Source organism: Herpailurus yagouaroundi, unplaced genomic scaffold, assembly GCF_014898765.1.
Source record: "Herpailurus yagouaroundi ecotype Mexico unplaced genomic scaffold, PumYag 67525, whole genome shotgun sequence".
In the NCBI taxonomy this organism is placed as follows: Eukaryota; Metazoa; Chordata; class Mammalia; order Carnivora; family Felidae; genus Herpailurus; species Herpailurus yagouaroundi.
Genome location: NW_024420331.1, coordinates 1,297,266 through 1,307,043, shown reverse-complemented (window position 1 = coordinate 1,307,043; position 9,778 = coordinate 1,297,266). Strand labels below are relative to the sequence as shown.

The window sequence follows — 9,778 nt, the reverse complement described above, 5'->3', positions numbered from 1 at the left end:
AAGAAAAAAAATTAAAAAAAAAATTTTTTTTTCAACGTTTATTTATTTTTGGGACAGAGAGAGACAGAGCATGAACGGGGGAGGGGCAGAGAGAGAGGGAGACACAGAATCGGAAACAGGCTCCAGGCTCTGAGCCATCAGCCCAGAGCCCGACGCGGGGCTCGAACTCCCGGACCGCGAGATCGTGACCTGGCTGAAGTCGGACGCTTAACCGACTGCGCCACCCAGGCGCCCCAAGAAAAAATTTTTTTTAATGTTTATTTTTGAGAGGGAGAGACAGAGTGCGAGCTGGGAAGGGGCAGAGACAGAGAGGGAGAAACGGAGTCTGAAGCAGGCTCCAGGCTCCGAGCTGTCAGCACAGAGCCCGACGTGGGGCTCGAACTCATGAACCGCGAGATCGTGGCCTGAGCTGGAGTCGCACGCTTAACCGACCGAGCCCCCCGGGCGCCCCCAACATACTGCATTTTAAAAGAGGAGCCTGTTAAATGAAATGTGTAATCAGTAAGAAAAATAAAAATAAATAAAAAAATAAGAAGCCATTTATAGCATTACTACTTGTCACTTAGTCTTTTTTTTGAGACTTACACAAATTGTATCCGATGGGTAAGGTTATAGAAGAAGAAATTGAGACAGCAGGGAGATTATGTAATTTGAACAAGATCACACAGCTCCCTATAACAAAACAGGAATGCCATTCTGGTCTCTTGGATTGTAGCCTGGTGTTCAAGGTATTGGGAAATATCAAGAGAGTCCCTCTCGATGCTCCCCCACTGCCCCAAGTGGTCACTAACACTCTTCCTTTCTACCTTCCCCCGGCATAGAAAAACATCTTCTTTCATACCATGTATTGTTCTGTATAAGTCACCAAAAGTGCTCAAGAGGTGAAAGCCTAAGAAACTGAGTTGGGCGGGGGTGGTAATTCAAAGTCTGCTCACTCTAGCTGCCGACACTCCGTAATTGTCTGTAAAGGCATCTCTTTCCAGTTTCAAGCATCACTTACTGCAAATAAAAGCAGGAACCAGCTCTTCTTCGTACTACTTTTCTAGGAGAGGATGACATATTCACCATCAGATGTGCTCTCGCAGAGCACTTTTCATAAGAGCTACTGTGATGGTCCTTGGACAGTCCAGTTGACTAACCTGGTAGTTGATTTCTTGGTTTGTGAGGGACATGTTAAAGGGTCCTAGCTAGGGGCGCCTGGGTGGCTTAGTCGGTTAAGCGTCCGACTCCAGCTCAGGTCGTGATCTCGCGGTTCGTGAGTTCGAGCCCCGCGTCGGGCTCTGTGCTGACAGCTTGGAGCCTGGAGCCTGCTTCCGATTCTGTGTCTCCCTCTCTCTCTGCCCCTCCTCCACTCACACTCTGTCTCTCAAAAATAGATAAACATTAAAAAACTTTTTTTTTTAATTAAAAAGGGTCCTGTAACATGTTAGTCACCTTCCAAAATCTGGGAAAAGTTAAGGGCCATGTCTGTTTCATATTTAACAGCTATGAGATTAGTATTGAAGATTTACTCTGTTTATAATTCTACTGTAGCAAATTTGGAAACAGTGTGAAACAACAAATAGTAGAGCAAATTACCCATAATCCCACTGCTCAGTCATAATCACTGGTGACATTTTAGTGTCTGTCCTCAGTCTTTTCGTTTTTCCTCATCATGTATGTATATTAAGAAAACAAACACATTTGGGGGCGCCTGGGTGGCGCAGTCGGTTAAGCGTCCGACTTCAGCCAGGTCACGATCTCGCGGTCCGTGAGTTCGAGCCCCGCGTCAGGCTCTGGGCTGATGGCTCGGAGCCTTGAGCCTGTTTCCGATTCTGTGTCTCCCTCTCTCTCTGCCCCTCCCCTGTTCATGCTCTGTCTCTCTCTGTCCCAAAAATAAATAAAAACGTTGAAAAAAAATTAAAAAAAAAAAAAGAAAATAAACACATTGGAATCATAGTGGTCATCGTATTTTTATGCATACAAGATACAGGCATGTTCTAGAATTATGTATTTCGTTATGGTGACTGAATGTGCTCTGTTTTATGTCCTGTCATATGCTCTAGGTATTTGAATATATTCTTCTGTTAAAAATCTTGAACATAATAGACACGAATGACGTAAAAGACATCTTGAGGGGTATAATGTGGGTCCCTTGTGGTAAATTTTGTCAGGAAATTCAAATTTTGTCAGAAAAATATGGAGAAAGTAGAGGGAAGCACGGGTACCTGGATTTGGGGTTTTGTGAAAGGCACAGGTCCAACAGGGTTCCATAGAGAAGAGTCAGTGTCAACCTCACCTGTCATACCCATAGTAGGGCAGCAGCGCTTGACTGGAGCAGTGTGGGCAGGGTTGGCTGGCAGTTAATTGGAGGAAGGGTAGCCCAAGAAAGATGGGCTCCTTTTAACTGGGGCCACTGCTGGGCATCGGTGCCCTGGAGCAGCAGCCTGATGGAGAGGAAAGGGGAGAGCGATTTGCTTACTAGCTGATGACGCTTTCTGGGACGAGAAGTGCCTCCTCAACACACATTTATTGACCGTTTTCTCTGGTGAGCCTCCAAGGAAAGTGGGATGCGTTCAAAGTGCATCCCCTGTTTCAGGGGCACCTGGGTGGCCCACGGTTGAACGTCCCACTCTTGATTTCGGCTCCCCTGCGTCGGGCTCCGCAATGCGCATGGAGCCCGCGTAAGATTCTCTCCCTTTCCCTCTGCACCTCTCCCCCCCGCTCACACTCTCTCTCTCTTAAAAAATGTTTAATAGAAAGGGGGGGGGGTCTTAGTGATAAGTAGAAACGTATTGAAAGAGACCATTTGGGCAGTTTTTATAGAGATTTAAGACCTCCAAATCATTGCCTCAGAAACTTTGCTAACTCATCAGAAGACACAAAAGGGTATTACTGAGTTATTTAATGGTGGTTAAACGGCTATGTTAATTTTAGGGCCAAACAACCCCGCACGAGTTTGCATTGTGCAGTTCCGTGTATAATGAGTATCAGTATGCTGATCCCCCGCGATCAGTCTGCTCATTTGGTAGGACTTAGTTTAGGGTGTAATTTTTACTGGGCAGAGTATACATATTTAAGCTTATTTTGTATTATTTATTATTATTATCATACAGATGAATGATATCCTCAAACTTTTAAATATAGTAGGTACAAAAGGCACAAAAGGTTGTTTTTGTTTTTGTTTTTTGCTCTTGGTTTGGTTTGGGGTTTTTTTTTGGTGTGCTGCAGGTCCCTTGTGATATTATTCTGGGAGGGAGGTTTGCTTTAGTGACTTAATTTTCAGGAACACACTGTGATACCAACTGGAAACTGTTTGTCCATGGAGCGAATTATAATTGGGACTTTACCCATGTCCTCTGCCATCCCCAAATGAGGTTTGAGGGTTGTTTTTCTTAACATTTTCATTTGGCAGTGTTTATATTTTTCACAGCGAAATAGACTGATGTGATCACCAAACATATCTAAACCTGTGATGAGTAGGTTATAACATCTTCCGGGTTCTTAAGGTACTTTCCGTCAGAATACCATATGTAAGTACTTCAGTATCAAATCAGATTTTCGGGTTGACCAGATGTTTCTTTGGCAGGATTCACTGCTGATGCATACTGGAAAGGGAATAGATCTTTGGGGGAGACTTGGGGGCATCTTACAGAATTAATTTCGTAGAACAAAGCAGAATATAGAAATCTCTTAAGTGGATGGGTTCTGTATCTGTCAAATGGAGTACCCTAGAGAAAGAAAATTAAGATTTCCCTAAAGTAGTGAAAATGAAAATTCACTGAAATTAACTTAGAGTCCTCATGCTGTCACATTTTTCCCTTTGGCGTAGAACTGCTATTAGAAAGAGAGATCAGTACTGAAAAAACCACAAATACAGACTTTTGCTCCCCTGATTCTCAAATGGTCCTGCCGGTTCATCCACAGGCCAAACTTTGCCTTAAATAAAAAAAAAAAAAAGAAGAAGAAGAAGAAAGAAAGAAAGAAAGAAAGAAAGAAAGAAAGACAGAAAGAAAGAAAATCTAAAGGAACAGGGTCGAGTTCAAGCAGTGCTTCTTCTGTGAGGGTTATGGAAACGCAGACAAAAAATCCAGAAAGTATACGCTGTATCTAGTTCATGCTTCAGGTCAGATGTCCCCACTTGGAGCTCTATTGGCCAAGAGCCCCTTGACTTTCACCCTTCTGTTCTCTTGCTCCTGCTGGAGGAGAGAGGCCTTTGCTCCCAGAGAGTCCAGCTGGGCTGCAGACCTACCCTCCTGTTGTCATCTGGCTTCAAACCAAAGCACTCAGCTACAGTTTTGCTGTTCCCCTGTTTAAAACTAGTGTCACCGGGGAACCTGGGTGGCTCAGTCGGTTCAGCGTCCGACTTCAGCTCTGGCCATGATCTCTCAGCTTGTGAGTTGGGAGCCCCACATCGGGCTCGCTGCCGTCAACCTGTGAGCACAGAGCCCGCTTCGGATCCTCTGCCCCCCTCTCTCTGCTCCTCCCCTTCTTGCTCTCTCCCAAACAGAAAGAAATATATTTTTTTAAATGTTTATTTATTTTTGAGAGAGAGAGACAGAATGCAAGCAGGGGAGGGGAAGAGAGAGGGAGAAACAGAATCCGAAGCAGGCTCCAGGCTCCGAGCTGTCCGCACAGAGCCCCACGTGGGGCTCTAACGCACTAACTGTGAGATCATGACCTGAGCTGAAGTCAGTCAACTGAGCCACCCAGGTGCCCCAAGAAAGAAATACTCAAAACAAAACAAAACAAAACAAAACTAGCCTCACTGAGTGCTGATCGGCCATGAAAAGAGTGACAATGCCAAACATTGCTGATGGCGTTTAAGATTGGGGAAAATTGCCCGATGTTCAGAAATGCCCTTTAATGAGTCCCAGTCTCTGCCAGTTCCCTCCAAGACCTAGGAGACCTGAGCGATCAAAGAGGAAGGAGCAGGTGTCATCCACAGGGAAACTGGGCAAATGGCCTGTGGTTCCAGGTGGGACAGACCAAGGCACGGTCTGCCTGGCCCCTTCGTAGACTTTTTGCTATTTTTGTGCCCTCCTTTAACTCCTTCCTTCTGGCCTTCCTTCCTTCCTTCTGTTCTTTTTTAAGGTTTTTAGCTTTAGGTAATCTGTACCCAACGTGGGGCTTGAACTCACAACCCCGGGATTTAGGGTCACACGCTCCACCCGCTGAGCCAGCCAGGCGCCCCTCCTTTAACCTTCCCTTGGTGATTTTTCTCTCAAGCACTAGCGCCCACTTTGAACACACTTGGCTTGATGGAATAGAAAGCTCGAGTACCTGGGAATTTATGCCCCCCGCCCCCCGCCATGCCATACACACAAACCCGTAGCTCTTGACCAATGACTGGCTGGTGGGTATAACTCCCACTCCCGCATCCCCTGTGGGAATCGGGCTGCAGTTAGCTGTGAGCACCCAAGGCAGGCTATCCTGGGGGCTGTCCCTCTGGGCTTCCTCCCCTTCCCTGCGCGGCTTCTCCTCACCACATGTCCCTAGGGACTAGTGCCTGCACGGTCGGTTCCACGCAAGCCCCGCTTTCAGTGTTTGGCTCCCGGAGAACTCGGACTAAGACAGTCAGCACATATATTTGGGGAATTAGAGAGAGCCTAGCAAGCATTGAACCAACAACGCCAAGTCACACGCGTGGCCAGTGGTCAAGAGCAGAAGCTGTGGACTCCCAGAAACCTCGGTTCCACTCCCAGCTTTTCCTCTGTTAGCTGTGGAACTTGAGGCAAAGTGGCCAACCTCTCTGAGCTTTCCTTTCCTGGCAAAGGGGAGGAAAAATTAGAAGCAAACTAATAAAGTTGGTGTGAAGAAATAATACTCGAAAGCATTTGTTCACGGCACATCGTAAACCCTTGGTAAATGTCAGCTCTCTAGAAAACCCTGCTCTTAAGATGCAAAGGAGTCCATATGGTTAGATCATTCTCCATAGCACAACTCAAGGAAGCCTTCGGAGACCGAGCAGCAGCACATGTACCCATTTTGTGGGTAAGCAGATGGGCTCCGTGCTGTTGTGAGTGTGTGTGAAGTCGTATGGTCTGCTGTGGTCTGTAACCAGGAACCAGGGATCTGGACCAGCAGGGCACTGCTCCATCCGGGGTGCACATGGCCTCGAGGCCTCCAGTGGCCTGACAGTTGGGAAATGTGTTTGCTTGAACCATTGAGCACATTGGCTTCCAACTATGAAAGTGGACATGAGATTTTTAAGAAACGAGAAATAGTCTATCACTAAGGAAAGTGGTATGAGACGAAAGAAGAACACAGTAAGAGAATGTTTCAATGCCACAAGCATTGTTTCAGTGCCACAAGCAATGACGATATTTCAGGAGACGAGATACTCTCTTCCTTTCAAATGATTCCAATCTCTGGTATTGATTCTTCTACCTTAGCTTACGGAAGTGAAAGATTTTTAGATGATGGTGTTCGCAGAGGCTCTTAAATCTGTGAATTTGAAAATGTCACATGGAAAATGTGAAGGTCATGTGCATAAATTTACATGTGATTGAATTTATGTATGTGTTAATTACTCCCAAAGAAATTAAGATCAGACATATGGAAAACCATATGTACTGGGAGGAAAAAAAACTCAGGTGTGTTCAGTCTATCAAAGCACAGAAATCTTACCTGGTCTGACTGATATTGGAGGGCACGTGTGAGTCAAGCCTTTAACGCAGAACAGAGAAAAAGGGACTGTATCCTACTACTTTAGGTAGGACGCTCAAGGGTAGGGAATCTATTTATAAATAGGACTTTGAATAATAAAGGACTTCAAATTATATTTGAGTTTCCTGGAGGGCTTGAGGCTGCCAGATCTGAGAGACTTCAGCCATCTGAGAACATCCAGAGGACAGAGCAGTTGGGCCAGGAAAGACACAAAATAATGTCATATAAATAAGAGGTCTCTATGGATTGTTTATTTGAGGCAAGTTTCAAATACAAACAAGACATCCGGGAGTGTAGGAATGATGTCTCCTGTTCTCCATCACTAGAGGTGTTTCCCGCTTAGCTAGGATAGAAAGCTCCGGGTAAGACCTGACTCTCCCTGACTTCTATGAATATTTCATTTTAATTTTCATAATCATTTGTGGCCCTTATAATTAAAACATAGGCAATGTCCTTAATAGGATATTTTTAAAGTGTCCTGAATTTTGTGCCCTTGTGATTTCTGTGAGTCTAGTTAAGAAGCTGTGTCTTGGGTCAAATACACCACCTATGATGTCATTACCCTCTACTGAAAGCAATGGATATTAATTATTGATGCTACTTCTCCTATAAAAATGAAGATGATCTTTTTTTCAAACGGACAGAATTATTCCAACCATATTTTTAGTTAAAGTAATTGGAACATGTGTGTGTAGTGTAATAATATCTTCTGAGTGCTGGCGGGGAGAGACAGATGGAGGGAGGGAGGGACTCCACACCAATAATTATATGTCCAGAAACGCTGTTTCTCAAGGATGGATTGAAGTAAAAGATGCTTTCTGCCAAACAAAATACAAGAGATTTTCTACTAAGAGATACCAAGTAGAGAGTGTACTACAGGAACAAGGTAATATTATCGGGAGAGCATGTAAATAAGTTTTTTCTTTACCCTTTCTCCAGAAAGGGAGAGTCACCGTGAAGGAGTAAGTCCCGGTTCCCCATCAGTTCAGCGATAGGATCACAGAGTCAGAATATATATGTCTATATTCTACATATAAAATATGCTGGTACAGTATTTCTTGGAAAAAAATGAGATTGGACAAAGGCAAGAGTGGTGGTAGAGAGCCAGGTAGTAGGCTAGTAGAAATGGTTTATGGGGGGCGCCTGGGTGGCGCAGTCGGTTAAGCGTCCGACTTCAGCCAGGTCACGATCTCGCGGTCCGTGAGTTCGGGCCCCGCGTCGGGCTCTGGGCTGATGGCTCAGAGCCTGGAGCCTGTTTCCGATTCTGTGTCTCCCTCTCTCTCTGCCCCTCCCCCGTTCATGCTCTGTCTCTCTCTGTCCCAAAAAAATAAAAAAAAAATAAAAAAAAAAAAAAGAAATGGTTTATGGATTGAGGGAGGAAGAGAAGTACAGAAAGTAGGGACGTAAAATGTTAGGATCGATGGAACTCTGCGACTTACAAGATAGGGGGAGTAAAAGTCTAGTCAGTAGGCCATGATGAGCACCTAAGCAGGTGCTGGTGCCTTTTAGCAAGATAGGAGGCAGACAGGCTTGGGGACAGTTCTGAGTTGTTCTGAGTTCTTTTTTTTTTTTTTTTTTTTAATTTTTTTAAATGTTTTTTTTATTTTTAAGAGACAGAGCATGAGTGGGGGAGGGGCAGAGAGAGAGAGAGAGAGAGAGAGAGAGAGAGAGACAGACAGAATCCGAAGCAGGCTCCAGGCTCTGGGCTGTCAGTACAGAGCCCGACGCGGGGCTCAAACTCGTGAACCACGAGATCATGACCTGAGCTGAAGTTGGACACTTAATCAACTGATCCACCCAGGCACCCCAAGTTGTCCTGAGTTCTGAGTTTAGGGCTGAGACCGGTGAGGAGATGTGTGTCCATGAGGCATACGATGAAGATGTCCAATGGGCAGTTGAACATACTGGTATGACATGGAAGGCGCCTGAGATAACTTGCTTTTGGGATCCAAATGAAATTATGCGGGACCCTAGTCAACACCAAGGCCAGTGCCCTCCCGGTCTCTGCGATTCTTGATAGCAGGGCTGGTGGTAGGGAGGCAGGCATGCAAATTGTTTTCTGCTCTTCTCAGTCTGAATTTCTGCTGCTTCTGCTGAATTTGTTCAAGAGATGGATTGTCTCCTTGTCTTTGTGTGCCGTATTTCTCTTCTTCTACATGGTCTCAAGTGTGGAAGAGAGTCCTATTTTTTATAAATGTTTATCTATTTTTGAGAGAGAGAGAGAGAGACACAGAGAGACAGACAGAGAGAGAGGGAAAAGTGAGGGGAGGGGAGGGGCAGAGAGAGAGGGAGACACAAAATCCGAAGCAGGCTCCAGGTGCCGAGCTGTCAGCACAGAGCCCGACGCAGGGCTTGAACTCACAAACCGCGAGATCATGACCTGAGCCGAAGTCGGACGCTTAACCGACTGAGCCACCCAGGCGCCCCTAGAAAGTCCTATTTTCATTGAGAACATCAACAATTATTCACACAAGGAATTTATTTAGCAAACTTCAAGTTAGGTCTTGAAGATCTAACATTAGATCAATTGCTTTCCAACTTCCTTGTTTTTCTGCCTTCCTACCAGATTGTTCCGCTGTGTCTTTCTTCAGGACTCTTTGTGTCACTGTTTTCTGGATCCTTCCTGTAGACTCATGTGTCACTGTTTTCTGGATCCTTCCTGCAGACTCTTCTGGGAGTCAGTTTTCCTCACTCTGGACATCACAGTACCTTTAGCTCCGCCCTTACTCCTACCTTTCCCAAGACTCCTCAACACCATCCCCTCCACTGAGATCCAGGCCCTGTCCTGCTGAAGCCCAGGACTGCCATAGGGGTGAAGATTCAGCATTGTCCTTCCTGGGGTTGAGCTGAAAGCATGTCACTTTCTCCTTTGAATGAAATATGGCAAAAGGAAGCAATAATTTTGATGTTAGGTAACTTCTATTCCGTCCAACATTGGGTCTTGAGTTCAAAAAAGAAAGTGGGACTAGGGATATGATTTGAGATGCCCAGCACACGGGTCACGAAAAGGGGTGTGGATGGGATGGGCGATGGCATCTAGGCACAAGGTAGAAACACAAAAGAGAATTGTCAGAGTTTTCTGCTCAGTTTGCAGAAGGGGAAAATGGAGCTTTTCTTTGCAGAGGGGGGG

General features: G+C 45.4%; 1 protein-coding gene across 4 annotated transcripts in view; it reads left to right on the top strand.

The window, feature by feature from the left end:
* FRMPD4 (FERM and PDZ domain containing 4) overlaps positions 1-9,778 on the top strand; it is an 868,248-nt gene that overhangs the window by 425,624 nt on the left and 432,846 nt on the right. The gene's annotated exons all lie outside the window — the stretch shown is intronic.